A 17,354-nucleotide genomic window follows, 5' to 3' on the forward strand; every position below is an offset into this window, starting at 1 on the left:
ATATTGGAAGCCTATGTTTGGATATCGGAAGTGTTCCGGGTGAAATCGGGATTTTACCGGAGTATCGGGAGGTTACCGGAACCCCCCGGGAGCTATATGGGCCTTAATGGGCCATAGTGGAAGAAGAGGAGAGGCAGCCAGGGCTGGGCCGCGCGCCCCTCCCCCCTAGTCCGAATAGGACAAGGAGAGAGGGGGCCGGCGCCCTCCTCCTTCTCTCTCTCTCTTTTCCACCTCACGAATCCTATTACAACTAGGATTGGGGGAGAAGTCCTACTACCGGAGGGAGTAGGACTCCTCCTGGCGCGCCTCTCCTGGCCGGCCGGCCTCCCCCCTTGAGCCTTTATATACGGAGGCAGGGGCACCCCCTAGAGACTCATGTTGATCCACGTGATCATATTCTTAGCCGTGTGCGGTGCCCCCTTCCACCATAGTCCTCGATAATATTGTAGCGGTGCTTAGGCGAAGCCCTGCGACAGTAGTACATCAAGATCGTCACCACGCCCTCGTGCTGACGGAACTCTTCCCCGACGCTTTGCTGGATCGGAGTCCGGGGATCGTCATCGAGCTGAACGTGTGCTAGAACTCGGAGGTGCCGTAGTTTCGGTGCTTGATCGGTCGGGCCGTGGAGACGTACGACTACATCAACCAAACGCTTCCATTGTCGATCTACCCTGGTACGTAGATCATACTCCCCCCTCTCGTTTCTATGCATCACCATGATCTTGCGTGAGCGTAGGAAATTTTTTGAAATTACTACGAAACCCATCAACATCTTCATCAATCTGCACCCTTTCTCCTCCAAGATTCTCACCATCAACTGATGTTTCTCCTTGATTCTCGCCAGCTCCTCCAAGATTCTCGAGATGTGGTTGGGTTGAGCAATGTGATGACTCGATAGAGGTGAAGTTATATGTCCCTTCAGCAGTTTGGCCTACAAGTTAAAGTGACAATCAAATATAAGATTTCAAACTAAAAGAGTAAACAAACATAAAACAATGACATGAGTATATGAATGAGCTCAAATTCTTCAACAACTACAATGTCTAGTAATGTCAGATATTAACATAGCTCTCAGCTTACCAAAAAAGAACAGTTTGTAGCACAGATCTATTGACCAAGCAATAATAATCTACAGTAATATGAATAAGGAGAAGATTAAAACAAGAGGATTAATCTACCTTGTCCTTCACGATGCTGCCCAATTCAGGGTCTTGCCGCAGCTGTGAGGCGACGAAGCTAGCCTCTAGAAAATGAAGACAAAATGCAGATTTAGCTATATTTTCGTTATGTACATACTGCACTATGTGTATTTAGATAATCAAGAACAAGAATCAAGAATAGATGATGATCACACCATGAAGAGAACAATTTATATAATATACCAATGATCATACCAAAAGTATCTTATGTTCAGACATCAAAACAATTTAGAAGTATGTGCTCTGGTGCTAACAGAGATTAGGTTCATATACTATATTTTGGGACGAACATCATACTGTACTATCAGCAGCAAGCAGCAAAAACTACATGCATTTTTGTTCCTTCGGATTAGTTAGTCCTTCTTTATACCAAGAAATAGACTAACGATTATACTAATTCTGTCGAGAAAAATAAAATAAACTGATGATAGTCTAGGAAAGTGCACTGGCTTTGCGTACAAGTCCAATCATGCAAATCGAGATGGTGACCCTAGTGACAATCCTCTCCATCTCTCTCGACCTGTCATCTGTCTGTCTAACCACAAAATTAACACTGAAGCTGGAGTACTACCCACAAATCACAACAGACATATACAAACAAATTACTGACACCAAATTGTACTACTGACTCCAATACAATTTACTAACAACGACATATCAGAATAGGTAATCTGGCTGACCTTCCTTTCTCATTTCTACCTATCTAAATAACAATTGATGGTAGTTCCTAGGAAACCCCAAGAAAGTCTCGACCTTGACGACCACATTCTGGAAGACAGATAAAGACCCGGCTAGGTTTTCATGGAGGGGGCGAATCAGTGCTGCTAGAGAGAAAGACAATGGGAGGGGGAGGAGGAGCGAGAGCGAGAACCAACCAGAGATCTCCTCGCCTACAGCAACCACTCCAGAGCTAGGGTTCCGGCCGCGGCAAGGGGGTGGCGGGGGAGATGGGACAATCGGAGGCAGGGTTCCGGCGGGCTTCGTGGCGGCTCGTCGAAGCAGGAGGGCGCCCGCTTCGTCCGGGCAGGTTGCGCCGCCGCTGTCCACTAGTGCCCGCCTCTACTTCTGTCGCCTCGCTCGGGGATTCCTTCCACGGGGTGCTGGTCGATGATTTTTTCCACGTGGGTTTGGGGAGGTTTGGGCCGAGGAAATACCACACGGGGCTTAACCGAACGAAAGAAAACTGGGTGGGCCGGGTTTATTCCCCGGCGGGGGTAATCCCTGCAGACCCGCGTGGATTGGACCCAAAACCTCGTGGGGTTGGGCATAACCGAACACAACCTTAAAGATAATGTTCCGGGGAAATTAAGTTGCGGTGGGAACTGGTAAACACGGAGGGAAAAAGTATGTTTTGAAGTTTCAGGCCATGCAGCAAGGCACGCCTAGGAATCACATGAAAACTTCCCGGATTTAGGTAGAAAATGGCAAAAAAAAAATTGTGATTTTTCAGAATCTGCTATTTCTACCCGTCTCAGGCCGGATTTAGGCCGGTTTTAGGCAGTTCGCTCAATCTGAGGCCAAACTTTGGTACTGCCTTGCTGGTACTCTCAATCTCAGGCATGCTTTCGTCTGCATGTTTTCTCCATCTTTTGATGCAAGTGCTGCTCGCTACAGCCATGTCTTTCCCACACTCGGCTCCGCCATTGCACCGTCGGCCTCCCCTCTAACAACACCGAGCTACTATAAAAACATGAACCGCGGCTATGGCTACCTCGACAACTCCTCGCCGTGGCTATGGCTATCTCGGCAACTTCTCGCCGCTGTCCGTCAGCGGCACGATACATGCAGCTTCCAGAGGCAAGAGCGTTCGCCAAGGCATGTTCGCAGAAGAAGCGACATACATAAATTGTGAGTCGACGTACGAAACGCCTCCTATCCTATTTGACGTTTGTGGCCATCAAAACGTCGCCGCTTCGCAGAAGGCAGCGTTTAGACGGACGGCTTTTTCAGACCTTTCGTTTAATTTCCTTTTCCTTTTCAATGCTTTTTTCCCTTTCGTTTTTTATGCTTTTTTTCCTTTCCTTTTTCTCTCTCTGTTTTTCATAAGTTTGAATTCTTAAAAATCAGAATTTCAAAATTACTCAAATTTTAGAAGATGTTTGCTTCTTTTCAGAAAAAGATTGAAATTCCAAATTTTATTCATGTTTTCAAAAATTGTTCGCGTAATCAAAAAAAGTTCACTGTATTGAAAAAAAAGTTCACCATACATTTGGAAATTCTTCACTGTATATAGAAATGTTCATCATGTATAGGAAATTTGTTTAGTGTGTATTCAAAAAAAACTCACCATATATTTATAAAGGTTCAGTGTGTATTTGAAAAATGTTCACCATATACTAAAGACAAATTCAATGTGTAGAGTGCCAACTATTGGGACCGGAACGAAAAGAATGCCATCTGTTATAGTGTATAAATATAATGTAGCAGACACGGAGTTTGTAAGCCCGAGCTCAAATGTGTTTGGGTGAACAGTAAAACAAAAAAAATCATAAAAAACTAAAAACAATTGTGGCAAACATTGACAAAAGTTTCAAATGCTTGCAAAAATTCGTCATGGAATCACATTTCTAGAAGGCGTGGCAAAAAAAATCAGCACTCTGAAAAAATTCTACTTTCAAAAGCATTTTGGAGCACTGAATTTGTTTTTTTTTCACGCCTTACAGGAATATGATTCCATGACGAATTTTTGTAAGCACTTGAAAAAATTTAGAATTGTTTTTATTTTACTGTTTACCGAGCTCATTTGAGCTCGGGAGGAGGACACTTTCGCGATCTAGCTCATTTTATACCATGAGAGTCGACTGGCGTAGTTGGTTAATCTGGTGGGATTTGCACCTCACATCGCCAACGCACATTTTTTGCTGCTTTTCCACACAAAAAAAAAGAAACTCCAGTAAGCTTAGGCCCATGAGACTAGAGCGTTCGCCAAGGCCTGTTCGCGGAAGGAACGACGTTCAGAAATTGTGACTCGACGTACGAAACGCCTTCGATCCTATTTGACATTTGTGACCGTCAAATATGGTCGCTTCGCTAAAGGCAACGTTTAGACTGCCGGCTTTTACTGACCTTGTGTTTCGTTTCCTTTTTCTTTTTTTTCTTCTTAGTTTTTCCTTTCCTTTTCTTCTTTCTATTTTTTCATAAATTCAAATTCTTCAAAAATGTTCAGAATTTCAAATTTTGTCCTTTTTACACAAAATGTTTGCTTATTTTCAGAAAAATGTCACAATTCCAAAATTTATTCATATTTTCAGAAATTGTTCACGTAATCAAAAAAGTTCACTGAACAGAAAATAAAAGATTCACAGTACAATTCAATACTCTACACTGTATATAAAAAATGTTCATCGTGTATAGGAAATTCGCTGAGTGTGCATTTTAATAATCACCGTATATTTAAAAATGTTCACCGTATACTAAAAAAATCTGCGTGTATTTTTAAATTCACCTTTTTCAAATGTTCTTCACATTTTGATAAAAATGTTCTGAAATTTGTTGCCAGTTAATTTTTTAAAATTTTATAAAATATTCGCCGTATACTACTTTATCGGTGTATACTTAGAAGTCAGCGCTACTTTCAGTCATCAAACCCCATCTGGTCGAGTGGCTAGTACATTCATTCGAAATCTGGAGGTCCCGTGTTTGATCCTCCCCCGCGCACCAACTTTTTTGCTTTAGAAAAAAACAGGAATGTAACGTTCAATGTATATTTATAAACCGGCGCAGCATCTAGTCACCAAACACCATCTGGTCGAGTTGCTACCACGTTCGCCCGAAACCAGAGGGTCATGTGTTCAATCCTTCCTCGCGCCCACACTTTTAGGCTGGTTTTTCAAATAAATAACTCAGGAACGACCTACGGAAATTATGACTCGACGTAAGAAACCTGATATAGATATAAATATGACCTGGATCTCATTTTCTCATTTTTACGCAGGTCCAAATGGTGGCATTATTGTATGACCAGTAAAGTGTTTGTGCGTTGCATTGAGTCTAAAATAGACTAATACATGTTCATAAACTTGGAAAAAAATCACCCTATTTTCGATATACTCTATCTATGCTTAAATATAAGTCTTTTTAGAGATTCCAATATAGATTACATACAGAGCAAAATGAGTGAATCTACACTTTAAAATATATCTATATACATCCGTATGTAGTTCATACTAAAATTTCTAAAAGAACTTATATTTAGAAACATAGGGAGTGTGTCACAATAAAGATGTCGGATTTCACCCAAAAATTATTCATCTTATTTGTTTGTATATGAGCTGCCGGAGTGATGGGCTGAATCTGAAGAAACCACAGGTTTTCAAAATCCTATTCTTACATAAAGTCTCTGCAAAATCTGTACGTGCTGTTGTATTTGGATCGGTAACTAGTACTTCCCTAATTATTTTTTAGCTAACTATCGTCAGAATGAACTAAGTACGTAAAACTTTTTGTGGAACCCGCATGTAGAAATAGCATCGCTCGTCTCCAAATGTGAAGCACAGTTGGGGGGAGGGGGGCGTCTTTTTGAAAAATACCATAGCTTACAACGACCCGGATCCAATGGAGAATGCCTGTATAGGCGCTAAGGAAATTGAACAAATATTGTAAAATCAGAAATCCATATGAGAGCCCATCGTTTCCAATGGCAGACGCCACAATAGACACTATGAAAACCGTCAGTTTGTCTCAAAAAAAAAAAAAGAAAACCGTCAGTTCCGCTGATTATTCTATCATGCGTAATGGGAAATACCGAAGCGCTCAGTTCCTAATCTTGTGCTGATGCCGTACCTGGCGCCAAGATTCTACGGCTAACGGCCGATCGAGAAGGAAATCAATCCTGGCGCTCTCTACAAGCGCCCCCCATTGTAGATGCTCATATACTCCAGTATTTTGTGTCCCTGCCCTTATTAATTTTTTATGTACAATCATCATTAATTCTGCGTCAATCCCCTTGTTTACATCCATCATCATTCCTAAATCTAAGATAAGCAGACGTTTATTTCTTGCTTGGCGTTTTGCAGACTTGGAACAACTTACTTTTCTTTCTCGGCTTGCAGAACACACACCCGTCGGCGTCGTCCGTTGTTGGCTATACACGTTCCTCTCACCACCTTATTTACGATAACGCACAACCTTGACACAATCGATTCGAGCTAGCCACAACAGGCGACGACAGCCACCTCACTCACCCTGTCGGCCTCCTGTGCTCTGTCTTCTTTTCTTTGTCCTGTAATTAAGTGGCTGTGTAGTCTTTCATTATTATTGCTGACAACGTGTAGGGTGTACTCGACATAACCTCATTGAAGGCAGGGACGACGCAGCTCACCATGGCTTCACCGCTATCATCGAGCTGTTGCGCCGGTGGTGACACACTCCATGATTTGGTTGACTGAGTGCATTGAGTATTGAACCTCAGTTCAAAGGTATGTGGAAACTAATCATGTTGGACAGAGTTCCAATGGCAAAGAAAGTTGACTAAGACATTTAGTAAGTACTCCCTTCATCCCGAACTAAGAAAAATTGAGACACTTATTTTGAAACAGAGCGAGTAACAAATTGGATAGTAAATGGAGAGATGCTCCATTAATTAGGCGCCAAAGCTGACTTAAATCCTACTCTCGCGGCGCCATGACCATGAGACACGCGGCGCGATCATACGGTATCTTTCAGGAAATGCCCTCCTGCATTATCATCGCTGCTACTATCATAGTTAATCGGGATTCTCAATCATGTTCCCGTTGTAGAGTTGCTTTCTTACATAGGATCATGCTGATCGATCGATGGCGACGCTAGTTCTCATATCGTATGTATAGTCCCTCACTAGTCTTTTTGAGATGCTCCTGCGTAATTCAACCTGGACATTTTTATTTCTGATAAAGGGTATTTTTTATTGACTCATAATGTAGCATTGATGGATACGATAGCAAATGAAATGTAAGTCATATAAGACCGAAGCTATGCCAAGGTGATGAGGGGAAAAAACTGAAGTGATAAAAACAACGGTCTGAGTTGGGTTGGTGGGTATAATCTGAGTGACGTCCCAGCTAGTACTCAACCATGACCTTATTGGAGGCAGGGACGACGCAGCTCGCCATGGCTTCACCACTATCATCGAGCGGTTGCGCCAGTGGTGATGCACTCCGTGATTTGGTTGACCGAGTGCATTGAGTATTGAACCTTAGTTCAGAGGTATGTGAAAAATAAATAGGACTCTACCATGTTGGACAGAGTTCCAATGGCTAAGAAAGTTGACTAAGACATTTAGTAAGTACTCCCTCGATCCTAAAATAAGAAAAATTGAGACACTTATTTTGAGATAGATGAAGTAACAAATTGGATAATAAATGAAGAGATGCTCCATTAATTAGGCGCCAAAAGTGGCTTAAATAGTACTCTCGCACGCCATGATCCATGAGACACGTGATGCGACCAGCCGGTATCTTTTAGGAAACGGCCCTCCCGCCTTGTCACTACTGCTACTATCATAGTAAATCAGGATTCTCGATCGTGTTTCTGTTGTAGAGTTGCTTTCTTACGCAGGATCATGTTGATCAATCGATGGCGACGCTAGTCCTCATATCATATGTATAGTCCCTCACTAGTCCTTTGTTGAGACGCTCATGTGTAATTTGACCTGGACATTTTTTTCTAATATAGGTGTTTTTTATTGACTGGTAATGTAGCATCGATGGATACGATAGCAAAGAGCTAAGTCATATAAGACCGAAGTTATGCCAAGGTGACGAGGGAAAAAAACTGAAGCGATAGAAACAACGATCTTTTTTTTTGAGGATATAAAAACAACGACCTGAATTGGACTGGTGAGTATAATCTGAGTTCCCATCTAGTACTCAGCCATGACCTCATTGGAGGCAGGGACGACATACGCCATGGCTTCACCACTATCATCGAGCAGTTGCGCCAGTGGTGATACAATCCGTGATTTGGTTGACTGAGTGCATTGAGTATTGAACCTCAGTTCAGAGGTATGTGGAAAATAAATAGGACTCTACCATGTTGGTCAGAGTTTCAATGGCTAAGAAAGTTGACATTTTAGTAAGTACTCCCTCCATCCCGAAATAAGAAAAATTAAGACACTTATTTTGAAACAGAGGAAGTAACAAATTGGATAATAAATGGAGAGATGCACCATTATTAGACGCCAAAAGTGGCTTAAATCGTACTCCCGCGGCGCCATGACCATGAGACAAGCGACGCGATCAGCCGGTATCTTTCAGGAAACGGCCCTCCTGCCTTGTTACTACTGCTACTACCATAGTAAATCAGCAGTCTCGATCCGTGTTCCTGTTGTAGAGTTGCTTTCTTACACAGGATCATGCTGATCGATCGATAGCGACGCTAGTTCTCATATCAAATGTATAGTCCTTCACTAGTCTTTTTTGATATGCTCCTGTGTAATTCGACCTGGACATTTTTTCTGACATGTGGTGTTTTTTATTGACTCATAATGTAGCATCGAGGGATACGATAGCAAAGAGCTAAGTCATATAAGACCAAAGCTATGCCAAGGTGACGAGGGAAAAAAACTAAAGCGATGAAAACAACGATCTGAGTTGGGTTGGTGGGTGTAACCTGAGTGACTTGCTGTCAAAATAACATTCGTTCTAAAGGTCAGGACATACATGGTTGTTCCCATGCATATTTGGTGTTCAGTATTTTGACATAATCCTTTAGGAAATTTTCCTACTGACCCCACCGAGCTTCATTTCATATGAAAAATTGTCATTGACTCCAACTCCAATTTATTTACGGTACTAAACCTCACCCGCAAAAAAAAGTTCGAATACTAAATCTCCAACTGAGTATCATAGATTGCTATTTTAGATGCCATCATACACTAGTAGAAAAAGGGGCTTTCGTTCGGGCCTGTCCAGCCCATTAGTCCTGGTTCTTCCACGAACCGGGACCAATGGATGCATTTGTCCCGGTTCGTGAGCCTAGGGGTCGGCCGGGGCCTCGTGGGCATTGGTCCCGGTTCGTATGGACCCATTTGTCCTGTTTCTAGGCACGAACCGGGATCAATGGGCCTCGCTCCTGGCCCACAACCATTGGTCCCGATTCTTGGCTCAAACCGGGACAGAAGGCTGGGCTTTAGTCCCGGTTCCAGCCACGAATTGGGACAAATGACTTACCTATATATACCCCGTCGCCGCAGCAGAGCACTCCACAGTGCTATGTTTTTTCTGGCCGGCGAGGAGAGGGCATTTGGGTGCTCTAGCTCACCTCCTATGCACACGAGGTGTTCGATGAAATGCCCGAGCCACGCTAGTTAAGCTTTCTCCTCTCGAAGCTCGACCTCCAAGCTTCATTTCCCCCGAGATTTGTCTAGGTTTAGCGGTCCGTCACGTCCCGTCCCCGTCTTCACCACCGTCGATCGCCCGCGCTGATCTCGTCGCCTGCACCACCGTGGTGAGCCTCTTATCTTCTTCTGAAAGAAAAAAAATTCTTACTTTAGATAGATACTTGTCTAATTTTCTTACTTTTATTATTGCTTGTTATTATATAGTGTGATGGTTTTGGTATCTGCCCCCGTCGGCCCTCGTCCTGGCTATGATTCGGATGTGGTATATATTATCTTTTATAACTATTTGGTTCATTTATTGTTTATGACAATTATGCCCATCAAGTTGACATAGATTTTATTTATGTAGGAGGTAGTTGAACCGGAAATTCCAACCGACCCTATTGTCGAGAGGTTAAATTTAGTTGAAGAAGAAAACAATTACTTGAAGGAAAAAATAAAAAATTGAGGAGGAGAAGATGATATTGGAGTTGCATGTTGCGGATGTCGTCGATGATCACAAGATCAAGATGGATGCAATGCGGTTGAAGATAAGAAAGATTAGAAAATATGCCATTCATACCGAGGCTTGGTATCATTATGCCGTTGGATCAATTTTTACCTTGGTTGTGATTATGATCGCATTTATTGTTGCATCGAAAGGTTTCACATAGTTTCAATGTATGGTTTAACTAGATGCTCTGGAGAGCTATATGTTGTTCAGTGAGAACTATGTATGTACTTTGTTTTTAATGTGAATTGTAATGGTTTTTGACACACATAATGTGATGATGAACTTCTATTATTTGGTCACTTATCTACCCATGTGGCTTTGAATGGTGCATTTTGAACACACAAAAAGTCTGGAGTTCAAATAAGTTCAAAAAAATGAAATCCCTTTGTAACAGATGAGTTTTCGTCCGAACCCCCGATACTTCGAAAGAGATTATCCATTTTGTACACGAAGTGCATCCAGTTTTTGTCGTAACCCTCTCAACTTTTTAGTACATGCTATGTGGGTGAAATGATGATACCATGTCAACTTTCAACCTTTTTAGAGTTCATTTGTAGTGCTTTTCAATTTCAAGGTCATTCAGCTCAAAAAATCAGTAAATGCATGAAAAATAACAAATGAAGTCAGAAAGGGTTAAAAATTGATGATGTGGCTTTGAATGGTGCATTTTGAACACACAAAAAGTCTGGATTTCAAATAAGTTCAAGAAAATGAAATCCCTTTGTAACAGATGAGTTTCCGTATGAAACCCTTATACTTCGAAAGAGATTGTCTGTTTTGTACATGAAATGCATCTAGTTTTTTCTGTAACCCTCTCAAATTTTATGCACATGCTATGTGGGTGAAATGATGATACCATGCCAACTTTCAACATTTTCAGAGTTCATTTGAAATGCTTTTGAATTCCAGGGTCTTATATCTAAAAAAAAATCAGTAAATGCATGAAAAATAACAAATGAAGTCAGAAAGGGTTGAAAATTGATGATGTGGATTTGAATGGTGCATTTTGAACACACAAAAAGTCCGGAGTTGAAATAAGTTCAAAAAAATGAAATCCCTTTGTAACAGATGAGTTTTCGTCCGAACCCCTCATACTTCGAAAGAGATTGTCCATTTTGTACACGAAGTGCATCCAGTTTTTTGCCGTAACCCTCTCAACTATTTAGCACATGCTATGTGGGTGAAATGATGATACCATGCCAACTTTCAACCTTTTTAGAGTTCATTTGTAGTGCTTTTCAATTTCAAGGTCATTCAGCTCAAAAAATTAGTAAATGCATGAAAAATAACAAATGAAGTCAGAAAGGGTTGAAAATTGATGATGTGGCTTTGAATGGTGCATTTTGAACACACAAAAAGTCTGGAGTTCAAATAAGTTCAAGAAAATGAAATCCCTTTGTAACAGATGAGTTTCCGTATGAAACCCTTATACTTCGAAAGAGATTGTCTGTTTTGTACACGAAGTGCATCTAGTTTTTGCCGTAACCCTCTCAACTTGTATGCACATCCTATGTGGGTGAAATGATGATACCATGCCAACTTTTAACATTCTCAGAGTTCATTTATAGTGCTTTTCAATTTTAGGGTCATTTAGTGCAAAAAGAATGAACTAATAGCAAAAATAATGAACTTAAAATACTCAATTATAATATTATGTTATGATCAACTAAAACAAAACTATAATATTCTTCAATACAAAAAACAATAAACTAAAAAGTTTTTATAAACCTCTAGTATTTTTTAAACTAAAATTATATAAAATTTATGCAACTAAAATATCAAAGTATTTTCTGTTCAAAACATTAATGGCAAAAAGAATTTTCATAAAGAATTTTTTTTGTTAAAAACTTTAATAGAAAACTAAAATAACAAAATCTGTTCTTGACTAAAACAGAGATTTAAAATTACCTAAAAATTACCAAATTTAATATAATGATAAAACACAATAATGTCAAATAGCTGGAAAAAGAATCACTCAAAAATCTATTATTTTTAGTAAACTTATTCACAAACTAGTAATTTACACTAATTTAAAAGAATTCAAATTTGAAAATTAATGGCACTAATAGAAAGTCTATAATTTTAGTGACCCTACAGCAAAAAAAATTAAAGAAATAAAGCAAAAAAGAAAATAAAATAAATAATGCAAAAAACAAAACAAAAAACTAGGAAAAAACACCACCTACTAGGCAACAATGGCCTGAATACGACTAGAAACCCCATTGGGCCAGGATTCAGGCCCGCAGCTGGCCCAGCAGGCCCACACGCACAAGTGACAGATTAGGCCCGAAAGCCTGCAGTTGAGAGGAGCTCGAGAGGGTGGGCGCAGCAGCGCTTATAAACCACTCTCGAGCTCTTTCAACTAGCGAGGTGGGACTAAACTTTTGACGCCGGCAGCAACCGGGACTAAAGGGGGGCATTGGTACCACCGGTACCAATGCCCCTCCTTTAGTCCCGGTTGGTGCCACCAACCGGGACCAAAGGCCGCCGCTTCCCGCCCTTTGGGCTGCTGAAAAGAGGCCTTTGGTCCCGATTGGTGGCACCAACCGTTACTAAAGGTCGCATTCGTCCCGGTTGGTGTCACGAACCAGGATCAATGCTTCGTATATATAACTAGCACTTGTGAAATTCTTCATTCAGTTCGTCTTCCCCGCTGAAAGTGCTAGTGATCGACTAGAGGGGGGTGAATAGGCGATTTTTATGAAAGTCTTCAAAACATGGAAGTTTCGAAGACAAACGATAGAAATAAACCTATTACCATGCAGCGGAAGGTAGACTACACTAGGCAAACCATAGTCAAGTATTCAATGAAGTGAAGGCACAATGACTAATAGTAGCTAGGCAGTAAAGATTAGGTAGGAAGATACTGTGAAGCCAATCGGAAACAAGTAGTCACACAGTGAAGACAAAAGATAATGCAATCATACAATGACTTCACAAGGACCAACAGTAAGTAAAGGGAAGGGAAGGATGAAACCAGTGACTCGTTGAAGACAATGATTTGTTGGACCAGTTCCAGTTGCTGTGACAACTATACGTCTGGTTAGGGAGGCTGAGATTCAACTCAGAAGACCTCGTCTTCACCTTATTCCCCTTGAGCTAAGGACACCCAGTCCTCGCCCAATCACTCTAGTAAGTCTTCAAGGTAGACTTCCAAACCTTCACAGACTTCGTTCACCGGCGATCCACAATGACTCTTGGATGCTCAGAACGCGACGCCTAACCGGCTGGAGGATTCACAGTCCTCAAGTGTAATAAGTCTTCAGATCACATAGACAGGAAGACTTAAGTGATGCCTAACACTCTTTGGCTCTGGGTGTTTAGGGCTTTATTCTCGCAAGGAATTCTCTCTCAAAGGCTTCGAGGTGGGTTGCTCTCAAACGACAAAAGCCGTACTCTAACTCTGAGCAGCCAACCGTTTATGGTTGTAGGGGGTGGGCTATTTATAGCCACTGGGCAACCCGACCTGGTTTGTCCGAAATGACCCTTGGTCACTAAGGAACTGACACGTGTTCCAACGGTCAGATTTCAAACACACACGACAACTTTACTTGGACTACACGCAAAGCTGACTTATCCAACTCTGGACAAGATTTGCTCTCATAGTCTTCACTCGAAGACATAGGATTTTGGTTAAGCATCACTTCAGTCATTCTGACTGGTTCTCTTGGACCCCACTTAACAGTACGGTGGTTCCTATGACTCAACAAAGAAAAACACAGAACGACGAAACTGCTAAGTCTTCGCGCTCCATAGTCTTCACGCGATGTCTTCTCTTATCATAGTCTTCAATGTGAATGTCTTCACATACCACCTCTGACTTCAATGTCTTCATGCATTTTTAGGGGTCATCTCTGGTAGGAAAACAGAATCAGTGAGGGACTTCTACCTGTGTTATCCTGCAATTCTCACAAACACATTAGTCCCTCAACTAGGTTTGTCGTCAATACTCCAAAACCAACTAGGGGTGGCACTAGATGCACTTACACCCGCCCCAACAACGCCATCCCGCGCTGCCCAGACGTCGTTGCTGCCCCGCGCCCCCTGCCTCCTCGTCGCCCGTCGCCGTGCCCCTCACCCGCCCCCTGCCTCCTCGTAGCCCGTCGACGTGCCCCTCACCGTCGCCGTCCCCTGCCTCCTCGTCACCTGTCGCCGCGCCCCTCACTGTCGCCCCCGTGCCCTGCCTCCTCGTCGATCGCCGCCCCCTTAGTGAGCTCTCATATGAATTTTCCTAATTTAGATGTGTAGTTAATTGAGTTGTTGTAATTTGTTCATAAATGAATATGCAAAAGTTAGATTTTTTCCATATATAATGTAGATGTACATGTATGTGTATGTATGTATGGATGGATGTGTAGTTATATTATTTTAGTTTATGTTTAGTTCAGTTTTAAGTTAGGAAAATTTCAGATGTGTAGTTATATTTATTTAGATGTATAGTTAACTTAGATGTTGTAATTTGTTCATAAAAATTGTGCACTTTTGTATAGAAACTTTTTTTTCATATATGTACGAAAATGTAGAATGAAAACGAAAACAAACATATAAGAAAAAACAAAGGAAAAAATGAAGAAGGAAAAGAAAACCGCCCGGCGCGGCCACCACTGCATTTTCATAAAGTGTTTCCACCGAGTCCACGTCGCACTGATCGAGCACCCGCGTCGAAGCAAGTCTTTTTTAAGGTAGTTCTTTGTTAAAGTGAGGGGGGGACGCCGGGAGCACCCCCCGGCCCTCTCGCTCGACCAAAACTCTCGAGGACACCCAAACCCTAGAAAAAAACGATGTCGGTCTCCTACCCCCTCCCGCCGCGCCCCTACCTGATCGACAAACTCTCTCGAGGCCACCAAAATTTACCAAGTTAAAAGAGCGTTGTCGTCGAGGTCACCCCGAACCCTTGAAGCATTGTTGAGGCCACCCAAGCCCTTAAAGCGCTGCCGAGGCCACCTCAAACCCTAGAGAAGCGTCGAGGCCAGGCCACTAATATAATTCCTTATTGTGCTTAGCTAGCTAGTTCTACGTTTGCCACTAATATATCCATCTGTCATGTTTGAATAATAATTGCCATGTTGTAAATATTTGCAGAAACTATGGATCCACACCCCCGAGACGAAGCAACAGAAGCGGTGTTGGGGGAGATAATCGCACAAGGAAGTGATGCCGTCTTGTCGCTTCTCAACGACACATGCACCGATGGTCTGGAAAGACAGGATGAAGAAGCATGCTACGACGATGATCAAACAATGGAGGAGGAAGGACACCGTGATGACGGCTCCGGTGACCGAATGGAGGGGGGAGGACACCGTGATGACGGCTCCGGTGACCGAACGGAGTCCGGCCAGGTATATATATATATGTATATATATATATTAATTAAGCATGTGCTGACTATAGCTGATTGATGCATTAATTGTTTTTGGTATGTACACATATTAACTCTCTTCTTTTTCTTTTTTTCTAGCCCTCTGGATCGAGCAACACTTCGGTAACAAGATGAGGCCCGAAGAGAAAGTTGCACGCGGATGAAAGATACACGATCATCGAAATTGATCGCGTTGGCCAACCGATTGAACCCCTCTGGACGAAGCAAAAATTTAATGCTCAGTGTGGGGTTCTAGTTAGGGACATGATCCCGATCAGCATCGAGCAATGGTTGAAGCCTAAGGACAAAGACTCTCAGGTGTCTTATGTCAGCGATAGGCAGAAAGCTGATCTTTGGACCGCGCTGCAGGAAAATTTCACCTTCCCGCCAGAGGAGGATCCAGAGAATCCAGTTAAAAAGCCAATGATCAAGGCTTATGCTCTTAAGAAGATGGCTGAGCTATTCAGGAGGTGGAAGAATGAGTTGAAATCATCGTTTGTCGACCACAAGACTCCAGAATTCATCGGCCGATTTGAGAAGATCAAAGATCAGTGGCCCGCATTTGTCACCAAAAAGAAATCTGAGAGAGCAGCGAAGATGTCAGCGACAAACAAGAAAAATGCTGCAAAGAAGAAGCATCACCATCGCACGGGGTCAAGTGGCTACCTGAAAGCCCGGCCGTTGTGGTACAAGGCTGAGAATGACCTCATTGATAAAGGGATCAAACCAGAGACGCGACGCTGGCCAGACCGTTGCAGGACTTGGTTCTTCGGGGTTGGGGGAAAATTAGACCCTGTAATAGGGAAGTGCATTTGGACCAACGAGCAACTGAACACACCCATCGAGAAGCTTCAGGAGTATATCGAAAAGGCGGAGCAAGGGACGTTTGTTCTGGACAGAGAGAACGACGAGCTCACAGAGGCCCTCGGGAATCCTGAGCACCCCGGACGGACCCGAGGCACGCCAGGCTCCCTTTCGTGGAAGGCTGGATTTCCCGACGCAGGCGGTTACAAACGCCGGGAGAGGAAGAATAAAAAGGAGTTGACCCAACTACATGTGCTGCACGCAAGGGTACAAGCGCTAGAGGAATGAGACGAGGCCCGCAGCACGCGACCTGCCGAAGCTACCCCGCCATCTCAGCGGAGAAGCAGCGTGGCTTCCATGGAGCTGCTTCAGGAGCCTGTCTTCACGGCTCCTGCTAGCTACCCCGTGGATGCTATCACGGAGTCTCAGAATTGCCACCTTATGACGTAGTGGATGGAATTTAAAATCAAGGCAGTTGTTGGCTCTGTTGCACCACCTGAACCTGGCGCAACTTTTCACTACCGGCCGATTCCAGAAGGATATGCTAGGGTGATGGTGGATGAAATCACAGAAGGATTTGAGGACCTCCGGCTTGACCACCCTACGGGTGACGGGGAGACTCGGTTGGGTTCTTGTCTGAAGACTCCATGCCTATGGCGGAAGGAGCTCATCAACCTTCCGAACTAGACGCCTCCGCCTCCTCCTCCTCCGGTGAGTCAGGGCACTCCGCCTCCTCCACCGCCTCCTCCTCCGGTGAGTGATCAGGGCACTTAGCCTCCTTCTCCGGCGCGTGGCGGCACTCCGCCTCCTTCTCCGCCTGCGCCGACGTGCCCGAGCAGCCACCAGCCTCCTCCTTCTCCGCCTCGCCAGCAAGGGCAGAAGAGACCTGCCGCCGCCCCGTCTGCTCTGGTGCGTCATAGTCCTCCTTGTAAGCAAGGAAAGAAGACAGCCGCAGCCGCTCTGTCTGCTCCGGCGTCTAGTAGTACATCCAGAGGCGGGAGGCAATACAGATTTGGTCCTTCTCTGAAGACTCCAGAGAAGTTACCATACGAGATGACCCCGGAGGAAAACAAGAAGATCATGCGACACGAAGTGAGGAACTTCTTTGAAGGGGTGAAAGCAAAGAAACATCCACCTCCAGAGGAGAAGGTAGATCCGGTGAAAGCGAAGCGCACTCTGGAA

The sequence above is a fragment of the Triticum urartu genome, chromosome 5 (assembly GCF_003073215.2).
Source record: "Triticum urartu cultivar G1812 chromosome 5, Tu2.1, whole genome shotgun sequence".
NCBI lineage: Eukaryota > Viridiplantae > Streptophyta > Magnoliopsida > Poales > Poaceae > Triticum > Triticum urartu.